Raw genomic sequence first — 18,371 nt, 5'->3', positions numbered from 1 at the left:
TTTTTAAGGTTAAAAAAAATCTCAATACTTAGAACTTTAAAGTAAGCATGCAAATTTTACCCTTCAGTGAGCATCTTATTTTGCAGTAGAAAACTGATAAAGCACAGAAGTTTAATCATTTGCATACAGTTGCTAATAGTTCCCTCCAATATTTGAGCTGAAAGATACCACGTTCAGTCTCCTTATTTCACAGATGAGGAAATTTGGACCCACAGAGGTTCAGGAATACCGCTTGTTGAGAGCAGGACCGGGACCATGGTTTAGGTTATTGGATTCCTAACTTAGTGATCTTTATATTCCACCAGAGGCTTTTCAAATTGTGCTGCCCAGACTCAAGAGGTTCAAGGGAAAATGCTTACTGCGTGAGTGAAGTGACCAAGGGACAGAGCTGTACCCCTATTTCTACTTCAGCTCCACCCAGAATGGAGCAGTCTTGTATTGGGCTAACCAAATATTTTGTTTGAACCAGACAATATTTTGTTTAGTGTCAATAAAAACTAAACCAAAACTATTTTGAAAGTTGTTTCTCTCCACCAAGGCACCCTCCCCACATAATGGGTTTATGGCAAAAACAGAACTTCACATCAGGAGACCAGTTCTCTGCCTACCAAAAATCATGACAACTTTCTGAAGAGAAAATCATTTTCCTAGAAAAGCACACATGATCTCAGACCAAGATTAAAGAGCCAATTACCAGCTTCTTAAGTCTTTGTAAAGAATTTGTATTACAACTTTTTACATTGCAATTCATTTTCTTGATCATTCTGGAAACACATCGTAATGTGAAATTTGAGTAACTTCCACTGGAATGCCCCTGCAGACTGACATAGAAAATCTCACAGAGTGAGCCAGCAGAATGATAAGGAGACTTCATAATAAAAGAAGAGGGTAAAATAAGGATTTATGTACTCCTGGCTTCTCATACTTCTTTCTTCCATGTTAATCATATTATAAGTACTTCAGGGTCTTTTGCCACATAAATACTTAACAGGCATCTATACAAACTTACAGATTTGACTTCGATTAAGACACTAAATCTTTCTTTAATGCAATTTTGATTCTAAGAAAACATAACACTTCAACAAACTGGCAAGTATTAAACAGTTGTTTTATAATACATGCTCATTTAATTTACTTACAATGAAACTTTTTATGTAATATTTTTAGGAACTACTATCATGTTAAATTGCTTAAATTATCATATACTTTTAAATATGGCATATGTCTTCTCTCTATTCCTCTGTTTTCTCTATTTCTTTCTTTTTTTCTCTTATGTTTCTTCTAGACCTCTAACTTTTGATTAACCAAAATCCTTATCCATTCTCTGTAAGTAAAATTTACTCATAAAGATAATACATTTCTTCTTGTGCTTGGGACTGTCCTGAGACACTGTAAAGTTTATGGAAAGCTGTCAAATTAAATTTTTGTTCTTAAAGAATGGCTGTCTAGAATCCTGAGTTTATTCCTTTACCTCTCACAGGGAATGATGCTTCCCATATCAGATAACTAAATGGTGGATAATGAGAATGAACATTAAAAAAACTAGCTGTATCTGTATATTTTCTGAATATGTAAGTTATATAGCTTAAAAATAAATCTAAGCAGAATAAAGTGAAGAAAACTAAAATACATCTCCTAGCTGCCTAGACCTCTACTTTAAAACCCCACATCTAGAAAACAATTTGCTTCTTGAAAAGTGGTCATTAAATAAAAAGTGTATGTAAATGAATATAGTCAACTAATTTATGACAAAGGAGACAAAAATATATTACAATAAGAAAAAGATAGTCTCTTCAAAATACGGTATTGGGAAAACTGGACCCACTTTCTTACACCATATACAAAAATAAACACAGAATGAATTAAAAACCTAAATGTGAGACATAAAACCATTAAACTCCTAGAAGAAAACATAGGCAGTAATCTCTTTGACATCAGCCTTTGCAACATTTTTCTAGATGCCTTTTCCTCAGGCAAGGGAAATAAAAGCAAAAATAAGCTATTGGGACTATATCCAAATAAAAAGCTTTTGCACACGAAAGGAAACTGTCAACAAAACAAAAAGACAACCCACCAAATAGGAGAAGATATTTGTAAATGATAAATCTGATAAAGGATCTGAGGATAAATCTGATAAAGGATTAATACCCGAAAGAACTTACAAAAATCAATAGCAAAAAAACAATCCAATGAAAAAAATGGACAAAGAATCTGAAGAGACATTTTCCCAAAGACATACAATGGCCAATACACACAGGAAAAGATGCTCAACATCACTATCAGGAAAATTCAAATCAAAACCACAATAAGATATCACCTCACACCTATCAGAATGGCTGGTATCAGAAAGACAAGAAATAACAAGTGTGGTGAGGATGTGGAGAAAAAAGAACCATGTACTGTTGGTAGGACTACAAGCTGGTACAACCACTGTGGAAAACAATGTGTAGTTTCCTCAAAAAATTAAAAATAGAAATAGCATACAATTCAATAATTCTACTACTGGGTATTTAACCAAAGAAAACAAAAACTAATTTGAAAAGATATATGCACCCTATGTTTATTTCAGCATTATTTACAATAGCCAAGATATGGATGCAACCCAAGTGTCTATTGCAGATGAACGGATAAAAAAGAAATGGTATGTATATACAATGGAATACGATTCAACCATTAAAAAGAATAAGATGTCATTTGCAATAACAGATGTACCAAGAAGGTATTATGTTAACTGAAATTAGTTAGACCAAGAAAGACAAATACTATATGACTTCACTTATATGTAGAATCTAAAAAATAAAACAAATGAGCAAACAAAAAAACAAAACTAGACCCATAAATACAGAGAACAAACTGTTGGTTGCCAGAAGGAGCAGGAGGGGATGGGCAAAATGGGTGAAGGGAGTGGGAGGTACAGGTTTCCAGTTATGGAATGAATAAGTCATGAGGATGAAAGGCACAGCACAGGGAATATAATCATTGGTATTATAATAGTCTTGTATTGTGACAGATGGTAACTACACTTGTGAGCAGAGTATAATGTATAGAGTTGTTAAATCACTAAGTTGTAGACCTGAAACTAATATAACATAGTATATCAACTATACATCAATATTTTAAATGCTATTTTTTAAAAGTATATATAAGTTGTTGTGAAAATCAGTTTTGGAATCAAATAGATCTTTATTTTAAAAAATCCTCAGGAAAAAAATATCCTGAGACATATTTTTTAGCCTTTCTGAGCCTTACTTTTCTCATCTATAAAATGGACATAAACTCTATTTTAATTGATTGTTCTGAAGAGTGGATGAGATAACATTCATAAACCACTTACTATAGTGCCTGGATCACAGTAAGCATCCAATAAATACCATCTATCCCTCCTTATTTTTCTTAGAAAATCATGAATATTTTACTTGATTTAACCAACATATTTCAAATCCTGTATTACAGTGGAAGCCAAGAGATTTTTTTTTAAGTAATAAACTGTTGAGAGGAAAGTCAAATACTATTGCTAGAAGGAAATTTAGAGATCCTCTAATGAGCCCAACACTCTTTTTTTTTTTCATTTTCAGTATGTTACGTTTGTTACCATAAAATACATCAATAGTTTTTGATTCAGTGTTCCAAGATTCATTGTTTATGTACAACACCCAGTGATCCATGCAATACATACCCTCCTTATTACCCACCACCAGGCTCACCCATCCCCCCACCGGCCTCCCCTCCAAAACCCTCAGTTTCTTGCTCAGAATCCACAGTCTCTCATGGTTCATCTCCCCCTCTGATTACCCCCCTTCACTTTTCCTTTCCTTCTCCTATTGTAATCCATGTTATTACTTATGTTCCACAAGTAAGTGAAACTATATGATAATTGACTTTCACTCTTAATCCAGATGAGAATATTGAGATATTAAGAAATCTACCGAAGTTCACATGGCTGGATAGTGGAAGACTATGAACTAGAACTTAGATTTCTGTTAGTCCAGAGTAGTTTCTAACATTCTTGTATTTAGTCCAAAGAGATAGCATTAATTTTTAGTTCAAATGAAATTAAATAGAGCATGATTCATCAAAAAACATTTCAGCCTTTTCATTAGAACCATTCTAAAGTCATTTAGATTTTTCTATAAAAGATATTTCAAAGCTTTGATATGCTCTAATTAATATTGCTATGTGAAGTAGAGAAAGACCATATAAACTGAGAGGCTAGGACTTCCACTTTCAGAAGAATGAAATACATTTAATTTCCCTATTCCTCCTGCTACTTACAACTTAAACTCTGGACATAAAATGAACATACAAAGACTGAAAATGGAGAGGAGAAAGTAGACAGGCTGGGGACCTCAGAGACCAAAGAACAACACAGCAATGAGTTCTCTAGGTTTTCTTTTTTTCTCTTTTCCATACACATCTTTGATTGCTAGAGAAGCCAATGACCCAGAAATGCCAACAGATGTAGATATAAAAAGCCCCAAAAAATTTTGTTCTAACTATAGGTCCAGGAAAGGAGCAGCCTAAGCAAGACAAAAAACCTTTTAGAAAATAATCTACTACAGCAAAACATCACCCAAAAAAACTATGGCTTGTACCCTCACCAGACTATAAAAAGGCACCCACTAACCCAGCTGGGGTGGTGTCAGAGATGGCTAAATAGGGGATCACAACTCTCATCCTTGCTGGGCAATAAAGAGGCACTCCTTCCCCATACTGTCAGGGGAGACAATGCGGGGAGCAGTAACTAGACACTTCTGTCCCTCCCACCCAGGGATCTATCAGTAAAGGTCTGGTGGGGAGCTACCATGCCCACCCCAACCCAGCAATAATGAGAAGCCTCTTTCCCTGACTTAGGTGACACTGGAGTCAGGGTTGGAAACCTGGACCTCTACTCAGCAGTACAGAGTCAGTATCCTTCTCATTCCCTGTTGGGACAGTGTTGGAGAAAACCAACTATAACAGACAGTTTAAATAATATCCAGAGTCTCATGACATAATAACCAAAATGTTCAGGTTTCTATTAAAATCACTTATCATACCAAGAACAAGAAAGATCTCAAATGGGATGTTAAAAGAAAATCAACAGATGCCAACACTGAGATGAGAAAGATCTTAGAATTATATAGGTATATACACTAGAATTATATACGATTGAATATATAAGAATATATACACAATTATTTAAACTGCCATCATAAATACACTTTAACAAGCAATTATGAGCATTCTTGAAACAGACAAATAAAGAAAAACCTGCCATAAAGAAATAAAACATCTCAGCAAAGAAAAAGGAAATATAAAGAACCAAAGGGAAATTTTAGAACTGAAAAATACAATAATTGAAATAAAGAGCTTAGTAAATGGTCTGGTCTAAATAGAAGAATAGAGAGGATGGAGGAAAGAACTGGTGAACTTGAAGATAGAACAAAAACTATTACCCAATCTGAACAACAGAGTAAAAAATAGACAAAACAAAACAAAACAGGGTCTCAGGGACCTGTGGAACTATAAGATCTGATATTTTTTTCATCAGAGGCCTGCAAGGAGAGGAGAAAGAAGGTAGGGCTGAAAAAATATGTCAAAAAATGTGAGATAATGACTGAAAATGTTCTGAATTTGGCAAAGACACAAACCTAAGTAAGTTAAACCCAAAAAATCTACATCAAGTCACATCATTATCAAACTTCTGAAAACCCAAGACAATGAAAAACATGTTGAATATACTGAGATAAATATGACACCTTAACTGTAAGGATGACCAGATTTCTCATCAGAAACCATGGAGACCAGAAGAAATTGGCTTAACATTTTTCAAGTGCTAAAAGAAAAGAACTGTCAACCCAGATTCCATAGGAAAATACCATTCTACAATGAAGAGGAAATCAAGACATTCTCACATGAAGCAAACTCCAAAATAATAGATAAAGGAAGTTCTCTAACAGAAGAGAACCAATAAAAGAAGGAACCTTGGAACATCAGGAAGGAAGGAAGAACTACAGTAAGCAAAAATACGTCTAAATATGATAGACTTTTTCTTTTCCTATTGAGTTTGCTAAATTATGTTGGATGGTTGTTATGAACTGAACATGCTCTTCCAAATTTAAAAGTTGAAGCCCTAACCACTAAGGTGACCATCCACCCAGGATCTGTGAGCAGGTATTAAGGTTAAAAAATCATGGGGTCCTATTCCCATAGAGTTGTCTCTCTCTACCACATGAGGACACAGAGAGAAAGCTATCATCAGTGAATCAGGAAAACAGCTCTCACCAGAAACTGAATCAGATGGGATCTTGATCTTGGACTTCTCAGACGCCAGAACCATGAGAAAGTGATTTCTGTTGTTGAAGCCACACTGTCTGTGTATATTAGTTATGGCAGCCCAACACAATGGTTGAAGTAAAAATTGTAACACTGTTCAATGCAGTTCTAAATGTGTGTCAAAGAAATAACTAAAACAAATATATTAGAAATGGGGAGGATAAAGAGACATAAAGGGAGTTAAGGTTTCTATATTTTGCTGGAACTGGTAAAATGACACCAGTGCACTGCAGTTAAGTCATGTATAAATGGCATCGTGCCTAGAACAGCCACTAAAAACCTACTGAAAAAGACATACTCAAAAACACTGTGGACAAACTGTGCTCACTATAGTGGCACATATGCTAAAATTAGAACAATAAAGGGAAGATTAAGAATGTACAATGGGAAAAAAGACAGTGTCTTCAACAAATGGTGTCGGGAAAACTGGACAGCTATATGAAAAACAGTGAAACTGGACCACTTTCTTACATTACACACAAAAATAAACTTAGAATGTAATAAAGACCTAAATGTGAGACCTGAAACCATAAAATTCACCTAGAAGAAAACATAGGCAGTAATCTCTTCAACATCAGCCGTAGAAACATTTTTCCAGATATGTGTCCTCAGGTGAGAGAAATAAAACAAACTTAAACTGTTGGAACTACAGCAAAATAAAAAGGTGTTTTTTTTTTAAACACAGCAAAAGAAACTATCAACAAAACAAAACAAAACAACCCACTACATGGGAAAGATATTTGCAAATGATCTATCCAATAAGGGGTTAATATCTAAAATATGTAAAAAACAAACAAAAAAAACCCAAACCTATAAAACTCAACACCGAAAAATAATCTAATTAAAAACTGGCAGAAGTCATGAATAGATAATTTTCCAAAGAAGACATACAATGGCCAACAGACACATAAAAAGATGTTCAATATTGCTGATCATCAGGGAAATGTGAATCAAAACCACAATGAGATACCACTTCATACCTGTCAGAATGGCTAGTATCAAAAAAAGAAACAAGTGTTGGTGAAAATGCAAGAAAAAAGGAGCCTTCGCGCACTGCTGGTAGGACTGCAAACTGAAAGACAATATGTAGGTTCCTCAAGAAACTGAAAATAGAAATATCGTACAATCTAATAATTCCACTACTATGTATTTACCCAAAGAAAACAAAACATTAATTTGAAAAGATACATGCACTCCTATGTTTATTTCAGCATTATTTACAATAGCCAAGTATGAAAGCAGCTATCCACCCACAGATGCATGGGTAAAGAAATGGCGTACCCGCGCACGCTCACACGCACGCATGCACTGGAATACCCCCCAGCCATAAAAAGGAATGAGATCTTGCTATTTGCAAAAACACAGATGGATCTAGAGGGTATAATGTCAACGGAGAAATAAGTCTGACAGAGAAAGGCAAATGCCCTATGATTTTATTCATACATGGACTTTAAAAAACAAAGCAAACAAAGAAAAAAGTTAAACAAAAAACAGACTCAAGGCGAACTGGAGGTTACCAGAAGGAAGGGGGGGATGGGTGAAATAGGTGAAGGGGATTAAGAGTATGCTTATTGGGGCGCCTGGGTGGCTCAGTGGGTTAAGCCTCTGCCTTCAGCTCAGGTCATGATCTCAGGGTCTTGGGATCGAGCCCCGCATCGGGCTCTCTGCTCAGCGGGGAGCCTGCTTCCCCCTCTCTCTCTCTGCCTGCCTCTCTGTCTACGTGTGATCTGTCTCTGTGTCAAATAAATAAGTAAAATTTAAAAAGAGTACGCTTATCTTGCTGAGCACTGAGTAACGATTATACTTGTTGAATCATTCTACTGTACACCTAAAACTAATATAACACTGTATGTTAATTATACTTGAATGTAAAAAAATTAATTTTTAAAATTATAGATAAATCAGACAGAATCCTAAAAAAAAAAAAAAAGTTTAAGTAAGGCAGGAGATGAAAATAAAGAAATGAAAAATAGAGAACAGGCAGAAATAAAAATCAGAGGTTAATCTACAATATTAGATTGTATATTAACATTCATTGATGAATGACTGATCAAATCAGAAATTGCCCAAATGGAAAATGGATGAAGAAACTGGTCAGACTTGAAATTAGCCGGGCCTGAAATTAACCAAATTCTTTGTTCCTTGGGTCTAGTTAAAAGATTTTTCTTTTGTTTATTTAAAATCTACTTTCATTTTATTTTTACCCGGTCTTCTAGAGTTTCATAGAACCAATCTCAAAAACCAAATTTTAGCTTGTCAAAATTTCAAAGTAAGCAACTTCTTCATACTGTTAACTGATATTAAATTTAAAGTCAAATAAAAATCTTAATTTTTTTCCCACGTGAACATCTCCAAAATTATGTATGCTATGCACCATATTGTACTTGGAAGCCTTTATGCTTATCCTTATTAAATTTCATTTTATTAGCTTCAGTCCAATATTCCTACGTATTGTGACACTTTGGGATCTGGATTCTGTTATGTCTGATTTTGATTAATCCTTTTAGAAAATTAAACAAGCATCCTTCCACCTTAACAGAGCCACTTATTAGTACAGATCGATGAGAATGGTTTACATCATTCTAATGGTGATTTCTCCATGCTGATACATGTCCACTTTTTGAGTATGGTTGATTCATTAGCCTCAAGCCTGCCTTATATTATCATCACCTAGCTCACACTCTCTAATTCAGGAAGATATTATTAAGAACTTTGTCACATTTCAATGAAATCAAAATATGCACATCTGTGGGCTTTTGCCGAATCTACCACACTTGATATCCCTATCCAAAAAATGAAGTCATCGCAGTTTTTTATAAGCTCTCCAACTGTTCGATCTCAATTGTAGATTCCACTTGTTCTATTCCTTTCCTTAGTAACTTTGGAACTCAGCTGTAATTACATGTAAAAATAATCAGCGACTTAGAGACTATTAGTAACAGATTGGAAAAATACTAACATATTGAATCATAAATGTAGAAAAAAAGAACTAAGTATTAAAATGAACTAGATGAATAGTGTCAATGAATTAGGGGCCTAACTTTAAAAACAATATTGCTGGGACGGCCTGGGTGGCTCAGTCGGTTAAGCATCTGCCTTTGTCTCTGGCCATGATGCCAGGGTCCCAAGATGGAGTCCCGCATCAGGCTCCTTGCTCAGCGGGGAGCCTGCTTCTCCCTCTGCCTGCCGCTTCCCCTGCTTGTGCTCTTTCTCTCTGACAAATAAATTTTAAAAACATTTTTTAAATAAAAAAAAACACAAAAACAATATTCCTTCTTAGGCACATAAATAGGTTGTACAAAGGTTTGTTTTTTGTTTTTTGTTTTTTGTTTTTGTAATTTTACTTAACGCTGCCCAAACTAAACTCCGAACATACGGTTCCAATCCTACTACCCCTTTAAACTCAGAAACCCTCAGAAGACCTCCACTGCCTTCCAATTTAAGAAAAAACTCTATGACCTGATATTAAACACTTTCAAGTTATGACCCTAATGAACCTCTAAGACTGATTTATGCCTAGACCAAAGCAAAACTTTCTGCCAAACTTCACCACAAAACAGACCTAGAATGCCTATTCATTTGCTCTTTCAAATAATTTCAGGGTCTATTATATACCAAGCTGAATGCTGGAAATGAACAGAAATGAGCAGAACTGTATCAGAAACCTGCCTCGTGATGCATATTACAGGCTACTATTATTCGTGTCTTACCGCTGCTTTAACAAATTACCATAAACTGGGTGCCTTGAAACACCACCAATGCAGTAGTGTAGAGTTCTGGGGGTCTGCAGTGGGACGCTGGGCCACTACCAAGCTGCCAGCAAGGCTGCATTCCTTTCTGGACATTCTAGGGTTGAATCTATTTCCTTGCCTTCTCCAGCTTCTAGAAATCAGCCTCACTTCTGAGTTTATGTCCTATTCCACCACCTTCAAAGGTGGCAACCGTACATCTCTCCGAGTCTTCTTCAATATTCACATCTCCTTCTGGCTTTTCCATTTCCTTCTTGAGCCTTCCAGCATCCTCATGATTACGCTGAACCTACCAGGATGTCCCAGGAGAATCTCCTGACTTTAGAGTCAGCTGATCAGCAACTTCCGTTTCATCTGCAACCTTAAATCCCATGCCATGTAACAGAACATATTGGTGTATTCCAGAGACTAGGATGTGAACATCTTTGGGGGACCATTATTCTGCATATGTAATTACAGGTTTAATTAGTAATAACACAGGTTTGACATATACTGAATATTCATATAGCCAGACTCCATACCAACCACTTCACAAGAGTCACTGCATTTAATCTTCTCAACAGTCCCATGAGGTAATACTATTGCATATGCCCCATTTTACAATGAGCAGTCTAGAGCTATTCTTTCCCATCTAACTTTCTTTGCTCATTTTTCCCATCTTCTTCTCCACATCCATCGTTTGAGGCTCCTTGGTAAAGCCAAATGACCTGCTCTATGTTCTCTTCCTTTTCTGAAGCTGTATTATTTTGCTTTAATCTCCCTATAACATGCCCCCATCCATTCCCCACCATACTCTCATCTCCAGGAAAACTACTGTTACTGAGGGGAATGTGTTGTATCTGTAAACTGTGTTGGAACAGAAGAAAGCTTGTGAACCATCTAGATTATAAACTCCTTCACAGCAAGACACATTAAAAGGCAGAGGCATTAAAAGGTGTGTCTTACTCATTTTTTGACTTGTCATTTATTTGTCATGTATATAGCAATAATGTCTTGATTTTTTTATCATATAATACTTTACAGTATAAAAATGTTTTAGCTATTTGATCCTCAAAGAGCTAAGTGAGGGAAACAAAAAAAAAAAAAACTGTTAGTATACTCATTTTATGGACAAGGAAATGGAAGCCCAATAAATGTAACTGTTGTGTTCAAGGTCAAAATGATAAAGCTGGACCGTGAACCAAAGTTTTCTGATTGAAAGACCAATATTCTTTCCTGTACTGTTTCTCCCTGTACATGGTAAAAACAATCAAGAATTATTTTGAAGCAAATTTTTTTCTTTTTAGATTTTACTTATTTTTGAGAGAGAGAGTGTGTACGGGAGCAGGGGGGAGGGGCAGAGGGAGAGGGAGAAGCAAACTCCCTGCTGAGCACAGAGTCTAATGCAGGGCTCAATCCCATGATGACCTCAGCTGGAGGCAGATACTTAACCAACTGAGCCACCCAGGTAACACTTGCAGCAAAACTTTCAATGTCTAAGTTTATAGAATCTTCTTTGGCTCTCTTTATAACTTTGCCCTTCCCGTTCTCATTTTATTCTAATTTTAAGCCTTGAGTAACAATCCCTCTCAAATCTCTGAACAAAAGGGATAGAAAATAAATTACTTTTCAAAGATGAGAGACATAAAAAGTAGAACATTACAGACCAGTAGCTCTCAACGAGCTGGGGCAACAAGCCCAGGCAGCTAATGCAGTGGCCCAGGGTCCATGGCCAGGGGCCCCTAACAACCGCGTCCAGTGCGGGTGGTACCAGTCTGGGTGAACACGGAAATCTCCTCAGCTGCAGAGGGAGCTTTCATTGCAATGGCTTCCTTTGGCCGTGGCAGCCACATCCTAGCCCGGGCACTGGAGAATTCTCAGGGAATAAAAATTTGGTATGATTTGGAAAAAGGAAAGGAAGGGAAAAGTTAAACTGATCCTAGTTTGTGGGCCTTTGTAAGAGCTACCAAATAAGTGGCACTTAGTATTTGCCTGCCACTCAGCAGTGAATTCAAAACAAGTCAAATACATTTAGCCCTCTCATGGCCCCTCCCCTTTAAACCCTACCCTACGCAAGAACAAGTCCCTGGCTGGACAAACTCACCTCCTCTGATGGAGGAGCTTTCTCTTAGCCACGTACAGAGGGCGGTCCACAGCAGACTTCACGTAGAGGCTTATTTTTACTACCTCACCATTATAATCACCATTTTATCCAATTCAACCCAACCTCTAAGGGATATGACACACTTTTTTCTGCTTTGTACCCTAGAGGGGGACCCAGGATGGTGGAACTTTGCGTAGCCCTCTTCCAACTCTGAAGCAAAATCCTGGGGATGAAGTGCAAGCTGGGGTTGGTGGGGAGGGCTACAGGCCAGATTCTCAATGGCACTGTTGATAATCAAATCAACCCTGAGACTGCCCACCTCCAGACATCTAGTTGAGGAATCAGTAGATGTCCTTATGACTCCAACAACTGTGATGGGAAGCCAAACACATCCTAACTGATACAGACTGCTTGGTTATTGTGACATGAGCTCTGTCCCCACTCCCACAGATGTCCCCTAACGCACCTGCCCCCACTGACTACCAATGTTAGAACTTCTACCAAAACTGTTTTTTATTTCAAAATATATGGGAATGCAAACTGGTGCAGCACCTGTGGGAAACAGCATGGAGTTTCCTTAAAAAGTTAAAAATAGAACTACTCTATGATCCAGCAATTGTACTACTGGGTATTTACCCAAAGAGTATAAAAACACAAATTCAAAGGGATACATGCACTCTAATGTTTATACAGCATTATTTATAATAGCCAAATTATGGAAGCAGCCCACATAGCCAACGACTGATGAATGGATAAAAAAGGTCTGTTATATGTGTATAGACACACACACACACACACACACACTCACACACACACCACAATGGAATGTTACTCAGCCAACAAAAGGACAAAATCTTGCCATTTGGACAACATGGATGGACCTAGAGCATATAATGCTAAGCAAAATAGCCAGAAAAAGACAAAAACCGTATGATTTCACTCATATGTGGAATTTAAACACAAAACAAATAAAGAAGAAAAAAGACGAAGCAAGGAACAGACTCTTGACTGCAGAGAACAAACTGATGGTTAACAGAGTGGAAGTGGATGGGGGATGGGTTAAATAGGTGATGGGGATTAAGGAGTATGCTTGCTGAGCACCCGGTGAAGTATGGAAGTGTACATTGTATACCTATATACATTGTATACCTATATACCATTATGTATCTATATTGTACACCTGAAACTAATATAACCCTGTATGTTAACTGGAATTTAAATAAAAACCTTTTTTAAAAAAACAAGAAAAACAAAACAAAATAAAATAGGTGGAAATTTCCCTTTTGAGAAATTCCCCTACATTAGAATCTCATAGTAAATAATCACTGTCACAAGCAATGCATGATTAACTTAGAAAATATGTTAGAGAAGAAAATACCAGAAAGACCACAGGGTTTTATCATGTTTAAAATATTCCATTCAAATTACTTAACTCTGATTTTTGGAGATTTGTAGCAAGATTTACTGGAACTATTTTCCCCAAATTGCAGCTGGGTCACTATTTCAGCAACCCTCTCCCACTCTGTCTAGCAACTAGGCTGTGACTCAGAGACCCTTTCTTTCCCTACAGGTGAAAAAGATCCAGGGTCTTCTCCCATACTGTTCTTCCGTTTCTATCACACTGTGCCCACCAACGATTTTTCAAATAGTCAGACAGTAGGATATATGGTAGTGAACTTTACTATAAAATTCATTTATGGTGAAGATATTACAGTAACACTGATTTTCATTTTTTTAATTTACTCAGTAACATCAATATTCAATTATCTATTTTCATGTTTCCTGAGCTCTTCCAATTTTATGTTCTCATATAGCTTTTCCACTTAACATGCAATTATTTCTCCATATTTTATGCAATCTTAATACTTAATGCTTTCAGTTCTTCATCACAAAATATTTCTTTCATCAGGATGTTCAAATATAACATTTATAGGATTTTTAGGACATACGGACATTGTTTTCAGTTTTTCAGGATTATAAACAATGTTCAAATGCACCTTTTCAACATTTTTCTTCTTTTCATTACTTTCCTAGGATAAATGTCCTGCATCAAGAAGCAAGAAAAAAGTGTACATTCCTTAATACATATTACTATACTGATTTCTAGGAAGGTCATACCAACTTATAATACTTCAGCAACTTAGGACTATGGTTTTATCCAACCATTCTAACACTAAATACTTTATATATTTAAGCATTTTTGCCTGCAATTATTATTTGATTTCCATTTCTTTTATTCCTAGTAAGAGTGAATATTTTATATTTCTTATCTTCTATTTACCATTTTTCTCTTCATGTTCTTTTACAATTATTTGTTTACTGTGGTTTCTTGATGTAAACATAGAAAACATATTGGTCTGTTACGCTGTTACATAAACTTTTATTACATATCATTGTATATATTCCAAAATTAGTAAAAATTTTCACTGAAATTTAGAATTAAGGTCTACAGAGGTAATATTTTCTTTAAAGGTTAGTTTCTTATTATCACACTTACATAGGCATATACCTTGCTTTAATGTTCCTGTTTATTCTGTGAACAAGCAATTCCCTATGCTCTGTCTTTTAACTGTCTTCCAACATTTCGATCTGTAATTTCAATAGGATGATAGGTGGCAGGTTTATCAAACAGAAATCTCGTGAAGTCGTAAGATAGCTAATACCCTCCTGAACCATCTGAAACAATGAACCAATTCTAAAACATGTAATTTCATAGAAATAAGTATAAAGTTTAAACCTGGGGTCTAAGAACTCAACTATAAAAATATAACATAAAAGAACCATATCTTAATAGCAGCACATTTAAAGGAACAAAGGGATTCAGTTGGCAGCAGGCTTCATAGGAGTCCATGGTAGACATTTGCTGCCCAAGACCTTATCTGATCCTACAATTATCCAACAAATCGCTCTGCTCTGCACTCCTTGGACCACTCCTGGGCTATTGTGTATGGTTCTGGGACACTGGTGCACTAGAGTCTATTTCCCAGAAGAACAATAAGGAAGACAAAGTGACTCAACACTAGATCATGGAAAGAATGGGAAGTTGGCTTGGGATATTTTGCCTGGAGACTAGCAGTCTCATGTAGGATGTTATTACTGACTTGCAAACACTTTAATATTTGCATGTTCTCTGAGGATCTAATTAGGGAAGCAACTAGCCATGGAGCCATCGTATGATTGGAAAAGAGCACCCTCACTGGACAGATGAATTTGAAAAAAGTGCCCCCTTCTCTGTACAAATGTTGCAATCACAATTTGGGGCAGAGTAGGGCTGCATTTGTTCCCTAGGTCACTCATTTTTTTGTGTACAAGTTGTTTAATTTTATACAGTGGCCCTAATGCTTAAAAGGGGTCAATAAATTATGGTCATGGACTAAATCCAGCCTGTCGTCTATTTTGGTAAAATTTTGTTGAAGACACCACACCCGTGTACTGCCTGTGTCTGCTTTCCCACGACAGTGGCAGAGCTGAGTAGTGACAAAGGGCTGTAGATCTGCAAAGCCTCACATATTTGCCATCTGGCTCTTCACAGAAAGAGTTTACCATCTCTATACTGCTTTTTAATTTTCATCTCTTCACAAATACCAGAATTTGTGGTGACCATTAAGGACTTAAAAGGAGAGTGCTCATTTTTAAGAAGATTTTGGAAAAAATTTTTTTTGAAACTTCCCAATTGTTAGGCTATTTGGTGGTCCTTCAGCAATATGATGTTGTTAGAGTGTGTATGTGTTAGAAGCTTCGGTGTGTGAATAACCGAAATTCACTTGGCTTCGATTAAGCAGGAAGAGGTTGTTGGAAGGGTAGCTTGGTATCTCCGAGAATCCGATGGTGGAGGTGACTCTGGGCCTCTGATAAGGACCAGAACCAAGGGCCAAGCCTTGTAAAGAACCTAGAAGACCTTGATCCCCATTCCCTATCTCTGCTTCTCTCTGTGTACTCAACTTATTTCCCTTATAATGACTTTTTATTTTATTTTTTTTAAGATTTTATTTACTTATTTGACAGAGCACACAAGCAGTGGGAGGAGCAGGAAGAGGGACAAGCCGGCTCCCCGCAGACCAGGAAGCCCGACGCAGGACTTGATCCCAGGACCCTAGGGATCTTGCCATGAGCCTAAAGCAGACACTTAATGGACTGAGCCAACCACGTGCCCCTTGTAATGACCTTTTAATGCAAAGGTAGAATTACATAGTTTTAAAACTCACTGTTCTATAAGACAAATGAAGAGCGGTTCCCACCCTGCTTCTCACACCTTGGGGGTCATTTCCCAGAAGCAAAACCATTTTTCAACTCTTCTGGCATTTCTTCCACCCACGTTTCTAAATGACACGCTTATACTGCCATTTCTTGATTCTTCAGTTCTAAATATTATTTTATGTATTTTTTACTATGGAAGATGAGAGTGCCCCTCTCCTCTACCTCCTAGTTAAATCACATGTTTTTGCGTAACTGGTAACTGACGTTTACATTGCTATGACTATGTGAATAAAGCAAACTGTCTAACAGTTAAACCCTTTTAAAACTGGAAGAAGTATCTTGTAAGTTTACTGAGTTCCTGGAAACTGGACCTGGACAGCGGTATTTTCTTATTTATTTTTATACCTCTAGTATAATACCATACCAAAGTCAAGCCAGGGCCTTTATTTAACTTTCAAGAATATCATCTTAACCTACAGGATTACCATCTTTGGGATCATTATTATTACTGGGATTTTATAATTCTTATTTACTTTATTTTATAATAAGGATGAATCCTTCATTCACCTGAAACTACATTGATTTAACGTATAAAATGGGGGAGGAGGAAAGGGTGCTTTTTTATTCAGCACAGTGCTAGCCTCTGAGTAGGATACTTCACCACACTGATTTAAGTGAGATTCCATGAAAACCAAGAAGAAAACCAATCAGAAATTTTCTGTACTTGAAGCTATAGAGTTGGTCTTCAGTGAAAGGACATGGACACTCCCAAAAAGATTTTCTGAAATATGACTTCCTGTTTTGAGATAGGATGCAGCCTTTGGTCAAGGGTCACAAATCCACAGAAACACTTCATTAAAACGTGCACAGATGTGGGCGCCTGGGTGGCTCAGTTGGTAAAGCAACTGCCTTCAGCTCAGGTCATGATCCCAGCGTCCTGGGATCGAGTCCCACATTGGGCTCCCCCTGCTCTGTGGGGAGCCTGCTTCTCCCTCTCCCTCTACTGCTCCTCCTGCTTGTGCTCTCCTCTCTCTCTCTCTCTGTCAAATAAATAAATAACATCTTAAAAAAAAAAACTTGCACAGATTTAATAATCATGAAAGTTAAAAAAAGTTATGGATCTCTATTTTTGAAAAATTGTTACTTCTGTCATCACTGGATCTTCATTCAACAAGGTCACAAGGGCTGGACCTGAACAGGTTTTATAACCTGTTTGAGTCCTCAGAAATATTTAAATTAACAATCCTTGGACCCTGACATCTCAAGGTTATCAAATCAAAGCTCAAGGTCTCACTACTAGTCCTATTTCACCCCACTTCACTATTGATCAAGTCTTAGGCAGCTTCAGGGAAGTGAAGTTACATCTTGGTGCTTTGAGAACTTTTACACTGTCCAATGGATACAGCTTTGTCATGATGACATTTAGCAGTTTACTTTCTTGACTCTATCTTCTTGAAGCTGGTCTTCTGTTTTTATTTGCTTGTTTGTGAAATGTCTGGACTATATTTATGAAGCCAAATTTCCTGTGGGTCGATATCCTTAAAAAGGTAGGACAAGAAATGTGGGGAAAATATTCTTTTGATAGGATACAATGGGGAAGATACTAAGGAAATTATTAATATTAGAAAAAGTAGTACCATATTACAGGAGTCCCATGTTACAAGACACCATTTCCCTGAATTCCCTGAGGATCTTTATAGTCACTAAAGATACTTAGACCTCACTTTGAAAACCAGAAATTACAATTCAGAGTCACATCAGCAATTGTGTGTTGATGCCCCTTGTCCACCCCTGAAGTCAGGACACCTACAGTGAACAATCTGAAGACTAATGGGTAGAAGGTATTCTTTAATATGTTAGTTTGCCAAAGAGCAAACTAAGCATTACTCCCGCCTGAAATAGGTAGAATTATAGTTAAAAAAATTTTTTTTCTTATCTTGTTTTGTTAAGACTATTAGCACTGCTCCTTATGTAACTTTTTAATCTATATCTGAATTTTAGTACTTATGATGTTATTTTGTAGTTGC

The sequence above is a fragment of the Martes martes genome (genome assembly GCF_963455335.1).
Source record: "Martes martes genome assembly, chromosome: 11".
NCBI classification, from domain to species: domain Eukaryota; kingdom Metazoa; phylum Chordata; class Mammalia; order Carnivora; family Mustelidae; genus Martes; species Martes martes.
The sequence above is the reverse complement of the archived record's forward strand: the minus strand, read 5'-3'. Positions refer to the sequence as shown.